Here is a 20165-nt window from a genome sequence, read left to right as displayed (position 1 = left end):
CCTTCTGACCATACAGACTGAGAAATGCCACCTCATATCAATTAATCCTTACAGGACCGTAGCATAGAACAGCTAAAAGTCCTGATAAGCCAGAAAAGCACAACTACTTATGGTCTTAGTCCTTTGCAAAGAGTAAACATCTTCTTCTTTTAAAGTCCATATTATAAACCCCATAGAAAACTAGCTATTTTTTTACACAGGTTCAGCATGTGACCTTCACAAATGGCTTGTGTCCAGCAGTCACCCTTTATGATAACTTCTGAGAACAGCAAAGTTATCTGGTGATTAGCAGATGATCCTGAGTGTCCTTAAAACAAATAGATGTGCTGGTGGATGTGTGCAAGGGATGGATGGGCTGTCCTTCCTCTTGAAATCACAGTCCTAACATTTATCCTGTTAAGAATCAAATATTTCTGTTTAGAGTCCCAGTATAGAATCCAAAGCAAACAATGCCAGTTAATGCCTTTCCTAGACCCTCACTCCAATTACACAGATGTTTTTTAATAGACTAACATTTTTGGCACCCACATTAATTCTGGGATCTGCCTGTCTTGGAATTCCAGGCAGAAACGGGAGAGCTCTGATCCAGTGGCCCTGATTTCTTATATTCATGTGTTTTTGCATTGCGTATGTCATGCTATATTCATGTCCTGCGATAACACCTTTCTACCCACAAGTATGATCTGAACAAACACCAGGGTAGCCTATGAAGTGAGAAGAATCTTTTTCACTGGGCAATGGAACTGTACTTAGAAACCACCAAAGTCTCTATTCACTTTATTCTCTAAATTTTGAGGCACCTCTTTAAAGGTTTTATCCATGCTGATATATTCAGCTCCATTTCCTGCAGAAATTAAACTGCATTAGCTTAATAATTAAAAAATCCTTTTCCAAACAATTAAGGGATTGGTTTACAAGAAGCTATGTTTGCCATGTGTCCAGTTAAACCTGCATTAATTTTAGCGTCAATTAAATTGCATCAAATCTGATTTTTAATGGTTTAGATAATAGACTTAAAAGTCCACAAAAGATGTGTCCTTGCTTCCTGAACTTTTTCCTGTAGTAGTGCATGTTACTAGAGCTTCTTCTTTGTTGTGTCTTAAGGGCTACTTAGGCACCACTTAATGCCCGGTCTATCATGCTAGTGAGTGCTTTGGGACTCTTTAGTATGCAGATTATTGACATACAGAGACAGGAATATTTCCAGAGGAGCGTCTGTTACAATTTATTGTCTTGATGCAGCTGTAATGTATGCACAGTAACTGTATACGCTATATGTTGCTAAAACAACCTGCTGGATATTTTGCTTCAAATGGCATTCAGTTTTCCAAGGAAAGCAAATGCACTCATAAATTAGAGTTGCAGTAGGGAGGGAGTGGATTATTTCAGTAACCATACCTCAAGGGGGTTGTACTAACACTGAATCTGAGGTCTTAGCTCTAATATAGCCTCTGGTCCAAATCTAAATCTCAACTTAATCGGTGTAATTCCACTCTCACCTGTGACCTACAGCTACAGGCCAATAGAAGCACTTCTACCATTAGCTCTCCAGGGTTACATCTCATTTGCAGAAGAGGAAAACCATCAATGCCTGGCATATGGGGGGCCTATGTCAATGTTTTTTCACTTTCTTTAGCATGCTTATCCTTAAAACTACCCTTCTAAGGGTAATCTGGACGTGGCAAACTCAACAGAAGGCGAAGGAAAGAATCAAGTTCTCTGAGGTGGTTTTAGTTCAAATGCTATCCCTTAAACCCTTTAGGAACTGGGATTAAAGTTAATGAAAGACACCAGCGTGAGAGGTCTGGCATTCCCCATGGGATGAGCTAAGCCAGTACTGCTAAACCAGCTGCATGACTGGGACACTTTCAGAACAACAGTCAAGGAATTAGAAGTCATTAGCTGTCAGCTCTGGCTCAGAATTAGAGAGTTACTAATAAATTTGGGATAAGTATTTTCAATGTTCTTTCCTCTCTAAACCTCAACATTTATAATAGCACGAAAACCCAGAGTTTGTTAACAGACACAAATATGTCATGTGCTGACATCCAGAAGAGAAGCCAAGGATTCAGCACAGTACTTCAGACCTTACCTTAGCAATGTGTGTAGGGCCATTAGTTTGGCCTTCTAGACATTGCTACAGGAAGGCTACTACTTCTCAAGCTTCCCTAAGAAATACTTGAGGACTTCAAACATGCTCTGTCATATTGCTGAAAATGGTGAAACTCTTTAATATGCAAACAAGTGGCATTCAGAAATATTTCCAGAGGAACTGCTGTTGCATTGGATATATGGTTGAAGGATGTGTTTGAGTACCTTTCTGAATCATAGAATCATAGGAATCATAATCATAGGGGTTGGAAGGGACCTCGAGTGATCATTGGGTCCAATCCCCCAGCAGAGAACTGGTAAGATCTTCTCCATGAAATTTGTTTTACCATTCTAATGAAACAGAAAATCTGTTTTACCCCTGTACATCTAGCTTGAGGACTGGATCTGAAATTGTTTTCTTCTGCGCAAACATAAAAAAAGGAGGGAGCACAAATTTGGCAGCAGCTCATATATCCAGTTCATAATAGCTGCTTAGAAGGTGGGTTCTTTTAATGTCTAATGCTTTAACTTTAAAATCGACCTAGAACAAAATTCAGCGATTTTATGGCCTCTAAGGTAATGTTCTTTATGAACTAGAATGAAATGGGTTTTGTTTGAAGAATATTAAGGGAATAAAGATCAACTAAGTTAAAGTTTGACAGCTTAAATTTCATTTCTGAATTCCTGATTTTTTCATGTGGGCTTTATCCTCTTACATTATTCAGGATCTGTCTGAAAGATATTAGTTTAGAACAATGCAACCTCAAAAAATTGTCATGGAAAGTCAGTAATTCAGGAGGATGATTGTGTTTGTTTCAAAAAACTCTGAAGGATAACAGCAATTACATCTCAAAATGTACAGATGCTGTCATGTCCTTCAGAAGGCAAATTAAATGAAAGTGACTTGCTTAGGTATACCTGGGTGAGATACTTTTGCTACCTGATCAGAAATTAATAATACCGGAGCAGCGTACACCAGCTAAAAGTCTCAGAATTATTCCTGTCAGATTGTTTTGTAATACTTTGTTCTAATTTTATCACTATTCTTTACTCAGTTCAGTGGGCTGGATTGGAGTTATAAAACTATTATTTTTAGGAAGTCTTTTAATGATTGTCTAGAAAGATGAAAAACCTCACTTCAGGTTCCAGGGCCTGGATTATGTGCTGACACTAGTGATGATGCTCCAGGCTTACAGTGGTAGAAGGAAAATACCACAGAACCAGGGTCATAGCTGATTTGCAAAAAACAACAGACCAGAGGATGGTTCTCCAAAGCAGAGCTGTATTTCAGGAGGTAGGTCGGTTAGATGATGAAGACTTTCATTCCTTCACCTTTGAATGATGAAGTTCCTCCTGTAGATAGTCATATTTTGACTTTTACTTCCATTGTGTCAATTGAGACAAAAGAACTCACAGGTGAAAGACAACCTAGTTCATTTGTAAATTGGGGACTTTGAAACCCAAAAAAACATGTAAATTGGGGACTGGGAAAACACACTTGTACAACTACACTTCTCCTGTGAATGTTTAATGTTATTACATGGCAAACTATGTGGTTTCTTGAATGATCAGCAAGTTGCAACTTCAAAGGATAGTTAGCACCTTTTACAGAGTTTCCATTCAATTAAATTTCTGGAGCCATAAGATCTTGATTATATGCTGTATAAAATTAGATGAGTCAAGTACTGAGTATCCAATTATTCTGCTTGACTACCAGAATAAGGTGCTTTGTATCAGCAACACATATTTAACTGGCTCCAAATGGGGGTTAGCTTCTGGCACTGACACTCACTGTACATTTTAGCAATGTGGATAAGATGAACAGCCACAGCCAGATCTACAAAGGGAGAGCTGCACTATAGGAATAGAAGAATTCCCAATGATTTCTACTGCTCTGTTCATGTGTGAATAGGAACAGACAAACAGGAAGTTCTCCAGGGATTGCCTCACTGTAAAATTATTCTGACCGTTTTCAGAACTCTTTCCTAAAGCATCTTTTTGTCATAGAAGCCTACCTACAATAACTGGAGCTGATGGAAGATGATGAGTGAGAAAAAAATAATAATAAAAGGAGGGACGAAAGGAAGTGAGGAGATGGCAACAGCAGAAAAAACTTGCAAGTAATAGCAAACTCTAGGATAGCAAAACCAGAACCTCCTTCAGATTAAATTTTCATACTAATCTTAAATAATGTATTTGGAACCTCAACACTTTTATAACAAAGGAGAAAATAGAAACAGAAAGGCTGAAACACTCAGCTGTAAATGAGGGAGAATGTGTACACAGATGCCTGAGGCTCCAACAGTCATAAAAAACCAAACCACCCCTTCCTTTTGCCCCCCAGCCTCATTCGCGGATTGGCTTCTCATTAAGGAAAAATCTACTTTAAAGAAATTTCAGTGTTTTACATATATTTATAGTACAGAAGAACTAACCAAGTCTTTTGGTTTGAGGAAAGCAACTGGGATAAGTTTGCAAGGACTGTAGTCATAGGCTGTTTTTACATCTGTATTCAAATCCAAGACCTGCTGTATTTTTCTCATGCTTATTGAATTCTGAGATCAAGAAAACTTGATCAAGATTATGACACCAGTAATCCCACTGTGGGTTTCCTTTTAGTATTTTTTTTCGTTTGTTTGCGTCCCTAAAATTACCTAGCCTTCGTTCTGCATATGATATAGTGCAATGTATGACTGCCTGTTCGCAAGTTACTCAGTAATCAGTTTGACAAGGAAATATTTTGAGAATGGTGAGCAAACCTAGTGCTTTGAATCCATTTTCCAAAACTTCCTAATTTTTACTATCAATAGGAAGTAAGTTATTGAATGTCACAAGGCAACATGTGATATAGAGACATACAATGGATGTTTATTCAGCAAGGTTCATGCCCATCACCTGCTTAAAGTGAACCTTTTGAAGTGCTAATCTTAGCCGGATTTCTAGAAGGTACTGGCCAGACCCACATCTCAGTTCTAAAATAATAACATAGAAACTCCCTGCAGTCATCTAATTGAGTTGAGCTTGGTGAACTGCTGAGAATATTTTGCGTATTTCATCCTCTGCTTGTTTGAAACAGGTCCAGAAAGTTTTAAACATCTTGTTCTACTGACAGGTTTGGATTTCTGAGTATTGTTACGGTATTCTAATTATTTTTGTAGATTGATAAACGTGATTTCATGAGTGGAAAAGGCAACTACTTGTTTAAAACTTTCCACTAGCTAGAAAGTCATACTGATATACTGCACACATGTGCTTATTATACACTGCATATCCTGCTCTGATTCAGGTCCCCTCCTTTCGTTTTTATGCTTTTCCTTTTGCTGCCACTGCAGTAGTTCTGTGAACCACACCACAAACTTGTACCTTTCTTGAGAATTTGTTGGCTTTGCTTTTCGCTGCATCCAGGGAGGATGCACTACTACTACTACTTCTTCTCCTCTTTTCTCACCTCTTCTGAGCACTTCTATGATCCTCTCACCCCTCCTGGGTCTGCCACTGGTTAGGCCACTCCAGTATGGCAACTTGGCAGTTTGTCCTAGCTGGACACTCGGGTGTCTCTGCACCGTGCTGTACCATGCTCCCTGGCACTGGTGCACAGTGCAGAGACGCAAGCTGGTTGCCTGGCTCAGCTAGCTCATGTGAGGGCTGCTACTCTGCGTGTCTACCTGGAGATCCATGGGCATCATTTCCACAGAAAGGCTAGTTCTATTTACATGTGAGACTGCATCCATCCACAGGATTGGGGAGGGTTTCAGATCTTCTCCTCAGCTGTGTCGTCCTTCTCCCAGAAGTTCCCTGCTTTTCTGGGGTCTTTGAGGCATTGGGACTTCACACTATAAAGCTGTTGAATACTGCATTTAAACAGAGCAAAGAGATGTTTAAGACTTCTCAAAGAGACTTTATAAGCAAGTCTCTTCGTTCCCTGAGGAAACCTTCTCTCAGTTGGAACACTGGCTGCCTGGTCCATCCAAATACACTCTGCAGGTGTTGCTATTTTGAGAAGCACAAGGAGTACTGGTGTCTGAATCACATTTAAAGCAAAGGAAATTAATCTTCGAGCAAAACAACTGGCATTATTAGCACCCAAGGGGCAGAAGCTGAGGCTAATATAGGAAACCATTTGCTAGAGAATTCTCTGAAGGAGAGGAAAGTGGAGCTGTTTGCCCAGCAAGCTCTGGCTTCTTAAATGGGAGCTTTTAATAAACTCCCTAAAGCAATTGAAGTATTTAATAAATGGGAAAATAAATACATAACATCCTCCCAGGACAAATTTGGGAAAGGATCCATATCCCATAAGGTCTTCTATTTCCAAAGCCTCTCTAGGCAGAGAGGAGGACCCTTGGGGATCTCAGGGATGGAAAAAATTGACATAGCACCTCTTTAAAATCCAGTAGATCTGTTTAGGTAGCATTAATTTATCTTAATTTATCCTTTCACTTACATTTCCAAAAACTTTTCAAGGAAATAGGGAATATCCCAAAGCATGAATCTGTTTTCTGATATTTTTTGTACCCTTCACATCTTTGTAATGAAAAAAAAAAAAAAAAGAAAAAATTGCAAGTCATCAGAGGTTTCTAGTTCTGTGAAAACAAAATTCTTCTGCTTGGAAGCAAGTGAGTGGACCAAGTGAACACAGAGAACCTAGTGGACTTGTTGAATCTGATTGAGGAGCAATATTCTGGAAGTGATATAGCCCTGATGTTGTATCATTCACACCCCCTTGTACAAATAAGCACCTAAAAGAGGTTGCTCAGCTTCTAGGTACTGCCTGGAAAAAAAAATTAAGAAAAAAGAAAAAAAGCCACTCCAGACTGTTTTAAAGTTTAAAATAAAGCTTTTTTTTCAGCAGTATTAACAGAAATCTATCAGAGTATCCACTTGTGGATTCTGTTAGTGGTTTTAGTAGGTGCAGTTTAGAGCAGGTGTTTAAAAAAATAATAATACTTTCTCTTTTTTATTTCTAGCCAGAATGTTTTGAGAGAGTGACTAAGCAGAGGCTTGGAGATTATGAAATTTTTTAAGTGTTAATGGGTTGATTGCTGAGTTACAACCTGCCGTCTTTACTGGAAATTGATTGACTGGTGCTGCAGGTCTTCACACTTGACGCTCGGATTTGACTCGAAAATTCTGCCAAGTCTTTTACTCTGAAATTTATCTTAATTAGATCTGAAAGACCTGCCACAGCAGAATAGTCACACCGATTAAAATGAAAAACAGGAGAAATTACTGATCAAATTAATCATAATGTCGGGTTACAGCTGTAGGTCTGATGTAATTTGCCACTCCAGTGAGTTACATCGGCCCAGGCAGAGGAAAGAGAGCTGGTTTTACGCTGATCCGTAACACCAGGCAGCTTCGGGCAGCCCATCAGGACATTTATTCCATTCATTCTCTTGGCTTATTCTGACCTTAGTGCTGCAACTAGAAACAAATTAGGCAAAAGAAAAAAAAAATCCTTTTATCCAGGGAGTCTCACTGGAAACATGAGCTGTCCAAATCCTTCTTGTTTCATATTCCCCTTTCTCCACCAACCTTCTGCTTTCTTTTGAAGTAACCAATGATTAATTATATGGAAATGGAAAAATTAGAAGGTCAGAGGTTACCACCTCAGCCACAAGTCAGAAAATGTGTATTTCTAAGACCTCTAGATAGGTTAGGGTATGAGGAAATTGTGATTGTTTAAGCAATAGCAGCACACAAGATGAGAAGGTATCCCCTAGCAGGTCAGAAATCAACAATCAGACTTGATACCTTATAGATGTGATGATCATAAAATTTATTTTTAAATTATGAGCTTGTAATATACTACATTCTGCTATAAAGCTTTAAAAACAAGTAAAAAATAGAAGATACAAATCACTGTTTGAATCCATGTTAGAAAGAGATGGGTTGTAGGTCTTAAGGGGCCCCACCATAATGTGTTCAACTGGAAGAGAAGTCTTTTGCCATTTCCCTAGTATTCATTCCACCAGCAAGGTTAGAAAGATTTTTAAGACAACCTGTCTTGTAGCACAAATGTATTTTTTGCTGCTGATCCAGGACGAAGTCAAGAAATTAAGATATTGGTCACCAGCTGACAAAGGAGATGGAGTAAAGGAAAGAGAACAAGAAGTTAGATGAGGACTGTGATTCCTGGAAAAAAAATAAATTGTCTTACCTTTGAAATACACACATTTTTTTATTTTGATACTGTAATAATGCAAACTGATCAGAAATATTCTATGTGATTTTTCTTTTCTAACAATGGTGTAGCTCCACAAAGTTCTCCCCTGCCCAAAGTTTCTTCTTATTTTTACATTTTAGGCCTGAGAAGTGCATAGAACTGAGGATAGCTTTTGTTTAAAATCAGCTTAAGTTGTAGATAAACAATTTATTACATAGTGATTTAACAAAAAAAATTGAAAGCACTTTAATTCATGGTGATGGTTTGAAATCTGCTGAAATCTGCTTGAATTTTCAAATTCAAGTTTTGTTTGGCAGCAACATCTTAGTATTCCACCTTCTATCTGCATTTGTGTCAGAAATTATGACTTAAATCAGGAGAATTTCCTGCACAACAGGAATTTGAGTTATTTCTGATAGCTTAGAGATCAAATAATATCCTGTGAGGATTCCAGTTGGAGAACCAAGCTAGGTTATGTTTGTGAAAGAGATCAGAAGGCAGAGCTTAGTTTCCAGAAGAGAAAAACTGATGTATGAAAATAGCACATCCTATATTGCTAGGATTATCTTTTTACTAAAGGAATGATGATGGTGCATTTTAGTTCTTAAAGGAGCTAAGATTCTTTAAAGCAGCAATCACTGCTGCAATGTCTTTGTGTGCCTTTCTAAAAAGCACCAGAGAAGCAGTCAGACCTGGGAGGATCCTGGACACTTAGCAAAAGTATAGATGCTATAAAGAGAAGCCTAAAAGAATTATAGTCTGTAGCAGTGATGGTCAATAAATTGATATCAGAAGATGATTCTGAATGAATGTGATAACAAGTGGTATAAAAATTGTTAGTTGCTAATGGTCTTATGATTTTCACCATAGTAACCTTATAATCTTATTTACAACCATCTGGACAGCCAGAACCAACTGGAGCACTGTCTCTTCTTGCTCTACTCCCAGTTTGGGGTATGTACTATCCTTGTGGACTGGTGGCTTCAGCTGGAACAGGACCTGAGGTGGTGGAGGGCTGATGTCATCTTGACCTTTCCTTAGGAGGTGGGAGACACCTTGCAAAGTGTCAAGCAGAACTGTCAATGTGGGTGTTCCATGGGCTTATGGGGCTGGGGCTGGCCGGGGTGGGGGAGTGTGGGGCTTGGAGGGTGGGACAGATGATGAGGACTTAGGGCTGTACTGGGAGCGAGATCCAGGACTCATCTGAGGGTGCAGCTTCAATCAGCGTAAAATTCCTCAGGGACAAGGCTTGATTTCAGGGATGAAAAGGAAAATGCTGGGAGGAGGAGAAGATGGAAGAAAAACAATGTCTTTGTTATTCACAGTGTCTTTATTCCCACTGACCTTTTCCACTGGGAGAGAGACACAAAAAAAAAAAAACCCATAAGGATTGGTTGGCATTGTGAAAGGCTGAAATTGTATCACTGATCACCACTCTGGAGTAAGATGCTGCGTGCATTTACATCCTGCCTCTGTCTGCAACTTTTCACTTTATAACGAGACCTAACACTATCCTAGGGAAGTTGGCAGGAGGTTTCTCATAGGTCTCAAATGAGACAGGAGCAAGCTCAATATGCTGTTAGGAAGGTTCCCCCCTCTTCTCCCTCCCTAACTTTAGAGAATTACAGCTTCCTATTTTTTTAACTGCCTTCTGACTATGAAACATGTTCTCCATGCAATCAAAATGTGTCTGACAGAATTTTCAGTTCATGTAAAACAAATACAAAAATAAACAAAACTTGAGAAAACCAAGCCATTCTAAAATTCCTTGATGTTTTCCCCATAGACATTCAAAGAGTATGTCTAGGGGGAAATCACTGGTACTTCAAATGTACAAGCAGGTATAGAGATAACATATGTCAATCCTGGAGACCCAAACTTGGCAGTCCATGCTCTCCTGAGTGAAAACTGCAGGGAATGGAGGAGAGGGAATTCTTTTACTACCACATACAATCTGCATATTTAGCTCTAATCTCATTATCAAGCTATGCCTTTGCTTACTGAAGCCACTTTTGAAAATTAATTTGCATCAGGAAGCAAAGTGCTCTAGTAAATGGGTTGTTGGAGTCAGGAACGCCAGATTGCAGTCCCAGCTCTGTCACTGTCTCGCGTGTCATTTTGCCTTGCTGTTCCTTTGTTTATTCTTCCACCATTGTTTGATCTCTTTAGACTTTAAACTTTTACAGCTGTTTGGTGTAATGCAATGGGGCCTTGATCTTGCATTGGGCTTCTAGGTACTGCTGTAACATTAATTCTGTGAAAGCAAGGAATATTCAAAAAAGGAATCACATAGCTCCAGTTACTTGCTTGCTGAATTCAGAGTAGTGTTGCTGTTGACTTCAGAGGACACAGAACTGGTATCCATTTTGTTTTCAAGTACATTGAGTATTTTGAAGTTTCTGTCAGCTGCTCAGTGTGCTGTCAAATGCACTAATGAAAGGTTTTCCTAAAGTTAATTTTCCTACTCGTAATACAATAACCAAATTTGCTTTAACACTTGAAAAAATCCATCCATACTAAAGAGAATCAGTTGCTTAATCCTAAAATTAAAGGTTATTGCATGCAAGAGAAAATAATTACATGCTCAAAGTATGGAAAAAAGAAAACTTTTTTAATATGTAGGTATTTGTATAATTAAAGACTAATCAAGCATGAAGGCTGCTGACTAAACCAGAAAATGAGATTGTTGGCAAGCAATATTGTAATGTAAATGCCATTTTTGTTTAAGTACTAAAGAGCTGGAGGAATGATATCCTGAACAGATTAAAAGCAAACAGCATTGATAATAAATATTTATCAGATTTCAAATGCAACACAGAGAGATTTTTATATTTTACATGCAAAATATATTGGCATTGAAATATGCAGTCACTTTTCAAAGGTTTGTTCACATCTTCACTTTAAAATGTTGAAAAGCAAGTGCTCACTAGTAAGAGAAACAGCTTTAGAACTCCGTCTTAACCTGTAGCAACATCAATAGTATGTAGGCAGTGGAAAACAGCTGAAACTTTCTAAGGTACTTAACTGCAAATGTATAACATCAACTCCTGGGGATGGAGAGTCAGAATTTGAATGGTCTTGTCTCTTTCTTTCTTCCCAAAATATTCACATTAATTTTTCAAAGAGCCAGGGAAGCTTCTCAAAGTTACATCTGCACCATGAAACAAATGTGTGGTAAAGTATTTATGGAGCATTTATTTATACACATAAATTATACCAATGTAACCACCTTTTGTTTGTAAAGGACTGATTTACTTAAAGGCTTGTATCTTCTTGAGGCAGTGCCTTTAAATCTTTTTAGAAGCATTGCAGTGGTTAAGTAGTGTCATCATAGATCTTTGCGTAATGTTATTGTAGCCTAAATCTTGTTCAGAAGAGGATATAAAGATATTTGACTACTCAGGATTTGAGGAGAATGAGGAGATGCTAGAAATGAAGTACCAAATCCGTTTCCACTCCCATCCATTTTCTTTCCAGAGTTGGCACTATTCAGCATGCTGAGCTCCAGCAGAAATCATCTCTTAATCAAGCCTGGTCCTGCAATAATTGAAGTCAATTTAAAACATCTTTTGATATCTGTGGAAAGAGGCTTAGACCCAGTGGTTATGGTAGTAAGGCAATGAAGACCTTTGCTTTAGCACGTGCACTGTGGGCAGTTGCATCCTTTGTGTTGATGTGTACCTCCTGTTGTTTCCTCATACATTTACTTTTCAGAATAATTTTCATCTCACTTGATTATGACTGAGAGATACAATAGCATGTCACTGACAGAGCTATCGGGGGAAAGTGACAATAGGGATTTTTGAATGTAAGGCTGCCTACAACATTATCAAATTTTTCCTAGCCTAGAGTAATTATATTCTATTAGCCTTTGGACAAAGGGAGTGTAGACAAGTTAAAATTAAATAATACTGTGCAAAAGTCTAATGCTAGTCTCTGGAATAAGCATTGATCTAATTTTCAGAAGGGTTGAGTCAGTCCCATTGATGTGAACTGTCGAATTTATTACTTAGCGCTTGAAAGAGTGAAAATACAGATTCCAGCCTCTGGATTTCTTAGAAGAATCTTGCTTGTGTCTGTAGTTTGTATCACAGGAAACTCTGATAATTCACACCAAGCCATCCAGGTTCATACAATGTCCTGTGTTTATCAGAGTTACTAAGCTCTTAAATGCATAACTTTACATCTAGGCATATTAATATATCATCAGAAACTTTATAACAAGTACATTGTATGTCCCCCGAGTGATTCATATTATACAAGTCAAATGATGCTAATGGTTACACTGGTAAAGAGCACGCTGAGGAAAACAGTGGGAAAAGTACAAAACCTTGTGTGCGAGAAGCATACTGGAAGAGGCAGTAAAGCATGTTTAGATTAAAGCTGTGCAACTGCTGGTCTGTGAGCCAGCTCTGACCCATAGGAAGTTTCTATCCAGACCATAGTGAGCAAATAAAATAAAAATAAAAGGCTTTTGAAGACAACTGCACATGTGCTCTGCCCTGAGACGTGCTGTTGTGTCTGAGTCCAGAGAGCAGCAACCCCTAAGAGAGATGAGCAGGTGAGAAGTCTGCTTTTTGATATTTGTTTATTCATTTGTTTTTCACACATACCATAATGAAGCTTAGTAATAAGCTTTAGGTTGCCTGTTAGCAAAAGACCCTAACTCTTTTCTTTTACAGAGATATCTGTTCCTCCCAAAGATTACTGATCCTGTCAAGCAAGTGATAATTCCAGAGTTTCTTTTCTAACTGTAGTGTTTTATAAAAAGTAAATTACAAGAAGCATTTACCTATTATTTCTAGAAGCCAGATTACCACAGTTTACTGAGGAAAACATGGTAACATGTAAATTATTTAAAGGCTGAAACAGACACTTTCACAAGTCATTAAACTACCCTATGTCTTGGAACACAAAGCAGATATCCCTGGGATATTTATCTGAGGGGTCCACAGGTCAAAAGGGGAATGGAGTCAGCAGAAAAAGAAGCAGTCACATACAGAAAGAGCAATTATTCACAAAATAAAAATCAGGATAGCGGTTAGAAGTGTCAGCATATACATCTGAGATGCCTTTGTTGGGGCCATTACTTATGAAAAAAGTCATTACTGCCATTTTGCACTAGATACCACATACCTATTTCATGGTAACTATGGCTTGCATAGCATTCATTTATATGGAAAACCTATAAAGAAACCTCAAACCACATAGTGAAATGTAGAACATCTCCCAGCTCTCTGTCTTTATACTCCTTGACAAACATCAGCCTAAACAGGCCCTTAACACTTGCACACATCATCTCCATTTATCTTGTGAATCAATAGGGACATGGAAGCCTCATCTTCAGTGTGTGGTTTTGAAAGTCTTAATCTGATTCACTAGGTTAACAATAGTCTTCACTCCAAATCATAAAAAGCAAAATCACAGTCCTGGTTATTACCTCACATGGAAGTCTGAAGGCCAGCCAGGTGCTACTCTGTTTTCCAGGGCTGTGCAAATAAAGTCACCTTATTTTTAGATCAGACTTGCCCCTCATCTGAGCAACATAAATTGAAATTTGCAGAAGTTTTTCTGGACATAATGTATTTAGTTTTGTAATTTCTTCACAGGAGAAACTCTTACTACTAGTTTTAGGCAAAAAGGAGACCCAACGTTATTCCATGATCTCAAGAAATATTTGGCTCCAAACCAGAAAAATAAAACAGAAGAAAAGGGAGTAGCTGACTAAGTTTCACATGAATGAAATAAAATTGTGAAGTCTGGTTTCATCCCTTTTTACTTACCATCTGTGCATGCACCCCTATGCCATTTGAAAAACTGAATTCAAAAGGAAGAGTCCAAAACTGGGGAATTTTAGTGCTACCAAAACACTTTCTTTGGGAGCTTTTAAAGGGAGAGACTTCCTGAATACAATAAAAATGCCCACCACTTCTCAAAAACTTAGAATTCTAATGGAAATAATAATAGTGCAGTAACATTTTTAATCAAAATTTTTAAAACCTTTTTGCAAAAGAATGATCTTTATCCTGGAAATCACCATGGACTTCAGACTGGTGCTTAGAAAAGCTAAATCTGACATTTTTCCAGTAAACTGCAAAGCTGCACACTGTTGAATATAATCTTCACATTAGGGTGCTGTTTTTAAATTTCTCAGGGCATGATTCAGAACATTAAGGCAACAGGGGTAATGGTCTGAAAAGGAGATTCCTCACAAAGTAGAAAGAAAAAGCTCGGTACCCTCCCAACTTCTGACAGACCAGGGTTTGTCCTACAAAAATAAAGTCAGCCATGCCAGTTAAATGATCCAGCACTGAGCAAAGGAGTGTTACCTCAAGAACTGAGGTTTCTAATCATCAGGGTGGTAAGCACCCTCATTTTCTTACAGCTTGCTCCTTTGCAAAATACCTAACAACCTTTTAAACAGCTGGACAGCTCAAGAGTTGTTTTTTTTTTTACATTAGTTTTTATTGAAAGCCATAGGTTCACTGAAAAGAAGTCTATTCATGGCATCTGTTGAAATCCTCTCATGAAATGGTGTCTTAGGCTCAGGTTCAAGCCTTTCACTGCACCCGATTCAGACATGAGGCTTCAACCGGGGTCTCCACATGCTGGTGAGTGTCCTTATTTGGCAGAAAAACAAATGCTTGAGGGCTTATACTTTTCATCTTGGAATATCAATAATTGACTGTTCATCAGGCCAGAAAGAGGAATTATGCTCCTACTTGTCTCAAAGTGCATGGCAACTTTTACAAAGGAAACAATTCTAAGTAACAGCGAAGCAAGGTCATAAAGCCTCTAAGTTACTATGTATGTCTTTTCTGTTTGAGAATTTTCTGCTGGAAATTTTAATGAGGAGTTTCTGTAAGTGCTAGAAAAGCCCACATGGAGTTCTGTAAATATTCCAGATGTAAGCTAAGACTGGTTTGACTTTGTTCTCTCTGGGGAGAAGAGGTACTGAATGCATAGGCTACATGATACAGTTGTTTGGATGGGAGAGCTGCCACTTTGGCATAGAGTGAGCAGTACTTTTCCTGGGAGGGCTGGCTGGTGTTTGGATTCCATCTGGCTGAATGTAATTTTGCAATCAGGAAAAATGAAATTATGTTTTCTAAGTTATTTTAAGGGGGAAATTTTTAAAAGATAATTGATGTGGAAAGATGAGTATAAGATACATAGGGAGCATATGTGTGATGAAGGTTGATCAGATTTTTTAAAAAAATAATCGGTATTTTCCAAGGATAAAGAATAATCTTCAATGTAGGTATTGAGTGACTTGCCATCACTCAACACTAATTTTAATATAAGTGTTGAAATGGTTCTGGAAAGTACATTTAAAATGAATCCCTAAATATCTAAATGCTAGCTCCAATAGGATTGAGACTTTATGAGCAAAATTTGACTTCTAATGATACTAAGTCAATATAGACTTTAAAAAAAAAGATTAATTGCAGTTTCTGAAAATAAAGTTTTAGCCTTAGTGCTTTGATAAACATCCATGACCCCTGGCCCTTTAAATATTGAGCTTAGACTGTAAAAATATCAGTTCTTATTGATCACATGGTTATTAAAGTCAGTCAAATGCTCAATTTATATGTCAAACACTTGTAATATTTCCTGTAAATATTAGAACAAAAGAAGGTGGTGATAATATCGTGTTCAGTTGCATTAGATTTATTCAGCTTTTCGTCACTGAGAAATAATAAAAGTGTCACTAAGAAGTGCATTAAATACGCCAAACATTTATCAAGGCTAAATTAATTTATAGCTGCCTCGTGTGTGTTCATGCATGTGAAGGCAGGAACATGCCATGTAACTGAGTGTGATAGGATGTATATACCATGTGTTCTCATTCTCTCAGTACACCTTCTCACTCCCTGTGATATACTTGCAACCCTGAAAAGGTATGGTTTATTTGTTGACTCTCAAGGAGAATGAGGAAACTTAATAAGTTCACAGATATTAATTAAATGTTAAAGGCAGGTTTTAAAGTACCTTCAATATATATTGCTCCTAATGACATTCAAGTGCGCTTACAAGGGAGGCCAGGGGGAAGATCTTTAGATCCCCCAGGCTCCCCCAAGATGCCTTTCCATAACCAAATGCTTTCATATGAGTAATCGAAAGAAACCTTTAGTCAACCACTGGGGAGTCTTTACTGCTTGGCTTCGATTGGAGTCTGAGTGCAGGCCTGTGAGCAGGAGGTGTTTGTAAGCATTTCTAATGGCATTTTGATGTACATGTACAAAATTGATGTCGGAAGGATCATTGTAAAGTCCCAAACAGTGGAATATTGAGGACATTTTCAGGTGGCAGTCAGATTCTGGCTGGGTGAGCCCAGTATATTTTCTCATGTCACAGTTGATTAGGTTCACAGGGAAGTGGAAAGAGTAAAAAATTCTCTTATTACTGCAGCAATGCCGTATCAGCCTCTTTTCCCTTTGAATGCAACATTAGTTTTTGTCCAGAACTCTAACTGCTTTCTACAGTTTGGGGAATTGTAAAGCAGAAACAATTTTCCCAGCTAGGCTGACCTTCACAGTAATGAGAAATGACTGGAATTTCTCTCTATTTCTCTCACATTTTGGGGAGGGGGTTATAGGAGGAATGTGTTTGTTTTACCTGATATTATGTTGTGGGCATCTATTTGGCACTTTGAGCCTAATTTTTTTCCATTCAGGAGATTACATGGACTGTTGCACCATCTGACCCAGTAGCCAGCCCTCAAGTGTATAGAGAAGTGACAGTAATGCACTTTAAACCTTTTGTTATCACAGCAGTGATGGCATTTTGTTTCAGCCATTAAATGATTTTTGTTGGGTTTTTTTCATGGGATGGCTATTTTCATTTACTCTTCAGTACTTGTTCAGGTGATGAGCAGTGATCTCAAGAAAATTTAAGATTCATTACAGGCCAGGCAGACGGACAGCCTCAAGATGGACATGTATCTGCAGCGTGTTCCTTGTGAGGCTGGTGCTATAGTACCACAATGCTGAGCATCTCTTGGGGATGGGGTAAGAAAATTCTGCATTTATGTGCAAAACCAAATAAGTATCTCAAGAGTCTTTAACAGCAGCCAGTCTGGCTAGAAATATGAGTTATTTCCTTGTTCTTTCCAGGTCTTTCAAAATAAACCTCTCTTGCTGGGGAATCCGAGGCCTCTAACAATGCAGGGTGGTCCAGGCTAGGTCTGCCCTGAAAATGCAGAAGTAGTGTTGCAGAGGTGTTTACTTACCCAAGCTGGGTTCTGGGAAGCAGGATTTGGTGCCAGGAAAAGTTAAGGCACTGTGACAGGGAATGAAATGAAACGTGCCACCCAAGCAAACATTCAGGATCCCAGGCACACTTACACAACCTGTGCTGAAATCCATACTGCTGCATCTTTGTTGTGGCATTGAGATGAACTAGATGGGCTTGAGTAGGACTCCAGCTGCTCCTGATTACAGTGTAGACCTGTCTGCCACTTGGCATCTGTGCTAGGAAAATACCCAGAAGATCCTGGAAAAATTTCCAATAGAAGATAAATCAGATCAAATCCCTAGCTGTAAATCACTCAAATGTGAAAGGTGAGTGGTAGTTTCAGGGACATTGCTTTAATTCTATGTTAATAGCCTGCAACATGGGGAGCAAAGTCAAGGAATATTAAATTCCATTATCATGCTGTAACCCCTAGAGTGTAATTAGTAGCCCAACGATGCCTCCACTTGAATTTTTTTAAGCCTCCAACATTAGCAGCATGTTATAATACTGACAGGTGACTTCTTTTTTTATCTGCTCCTTCACTCAGCAGTATCTATATGTCTGTAGCTCATTGATTATGAACAGGTTCAGTAGGGGGGGAAATGCTTAGGATTGCAGGCAACATCTCCTTTGTATTATTGTAGATCATTATGGAAGGCTTAATTTAGATGCCATTTTCGTAATTTTATGTTAAAGTGTTTGGTATTCATCCTTGCCTTTCTTTTCTAGTCATTTAAGACAGATGTTTCTTGAAGGCCTCAGCAGCCTCTCTCTAACCCAGGCTTGCTTTCTCTCTGTATTCCATTCATTCCATACATTATTATCATGAGTAAGAAAGATGGGATTCATGTGGCCACTAAAATGAAGAGAAATAAACTAAAGTAAACATGAGTGGAGCAAGACAGGTCTGCTGACCCTTTCTAGGAAAGGAGAACACACAGGAATAAGGAATAAAGAGTAGTGAAGACTGCCCTCACACTGTAGGTCTGGGTAAATCTGTCTAATCCTAGAAGAGTTATAATTTGAGACAATGTTAGGTAGTGTGGTGATAGAGAAAAGTCACAATCTCAAATACCGCTTATTGCAGTAGAGTTTAGATAATACCTTTGCCTAAATTAACTACAAGAAAATAGATTGATAATCTGAAGCATTTAATTCTTTTTATTATATTTGCAGTGTCCTGATATTCGATTCATACTTCCATCTATAGCTAACTTTTATGAAGTCTTCATAAAAAGACAGAACAGTAATTCAAAGATGTTCAATACAGATCAATATTAATTGCAAAGCAGTTGCAAACACGTGATTTTCCTGTTTCTGTTGACAGCGTTAGTCAGATTTTTTGTCAAGCCCTAAGTCTGATTTCATGCCAGTGTAGATCAGGACCAACCAACTCTGTAGAAGGTCAAGTACAATACATCAGTACAAAAGGGAGTATAAGTGAGATTGATCTGAGCGGCTGTGAATTTTAGGATGTTTGTCTTCATGGCACAACTAAAACTTTATGACTGTGACTTGTCTTCATCCTGGAGTTTCTCTTAAAAGGTCTGCATGTGAGAAACGTCAGTAGAAATCTCAGCAGAGCACCACATTCAGAGCCTTCCTTGCCTAGTGACATTAAGAAGTCCTTCATGGTGTAAAGACAGGATCTCATCCTGGAAACAAAAGCATTTCCCTGGTTCCAGGACTGGTAAATCAGCGTCTGGTACTGGCAGCCCTTAGCGACAGAGGCACTCCCTCAAGCATTTCTTATTTGAATAGAGTGGGAAAGTGTACAGTGTTTTAAATTTGGCAAGATATACTCCAACTGTAAAAATAATGGTAACATCTCCACATCAAGTGCTTTGGGACTTGTATTATACACTTGGCAGTTTTGTGTTTGTTTTTCTCTCCTATGCAGTAGCAGTGACAAATCACTGGGTTAAGAACACACCCAAATTGGAAGGAAAGGTGTTGTACCTCCTGAGCTTTCTCCCCGGTGTGCTTTGTATTATGAAGGAACATTGTTCCTTCTGCATGTTAGGGGATAAACGTGTGAAAACTGATTAGCCAGTTGCAAAGCAGTGGGCTAAAATTTAATTATGCTTATTAACAAAGGGGAAAAAATCCTAAGATGTGTGGAGAGGTTACCCACTGTTGCTAGGCCACATTAAATATTTATGTCATCATCAACTTGGGGTCATCTTCTTCAAACTGAGAAAAGCTTATGGGTGGGCTGCCATAATGAGGAGGAACATGAGATATTTATGTGTAGGGTCCCAAATACACAACTGGTACAAAGGGCCTGTGGCTGTCCCAGCGGCTGCTGGCAAGGTTTACCCTGCTGCCAAATTGAGGATGAGGAACTTTGTGTCTTGTGTACCAACAGGCCCCACAGGTGAGTCCTCACATTCCCTGTGGCTGTTAGGAATTCAGTCAAATTCCTTAAACTTTCAGTGGCTGGAGGAGCAGCCAGGGAAAGTTAAAAAATAAAGTATCTAAATATAGGAGAAATAAAAGCAGTATATAAATACTGGAAATGGTGTTTGTTCCTGTCTCTGGCCTGCAGGAAGCAGTTGAGTGCTGCTGAAAACTGTAGAAAGCCAGGACACTACAGCTCTCTGCTCTGCATTTCTACAGGAAACCTCAGCATAACCTTTTGTGTGTGATCTCCTAAATGCAAATGATGTTCATA

The 20165-nt window shown here is 38.6% G+C and overlaps 1 protein-coding gene across 1 annotated transcript in view; it reads left to right on the top strand.

Moving 5' to 3' along the window:
* The window catches only part of POU6F2 (POU class 6 homeobox 2), a gene marked incomplete at its 5' end in the record, with an annotated part of 311507 nt that overhangs the window by 216088 nt on the left and 75254 nt on the right, over positions 1-20165 (top strand). The gene's annotated exons all lie outside the window — the stretch shown is intronic.

Source organism: Gallinula chloropus (assembly GCF_964237585.1).
Source record: "Gallinula chloropus genome assembly, chromosome: 2".
Lineage (NCBI taxonomy): Eukaryota > Metazoa > Chordata > Aves > Gruiformes > Rallidae > Gallinula > Gallinula chloropus.
The sequence above is the reverse complement of the archived record's forward strand: the minus strand, read 5'-3'. Positions and strand labels throughout refer to the sequence as shown.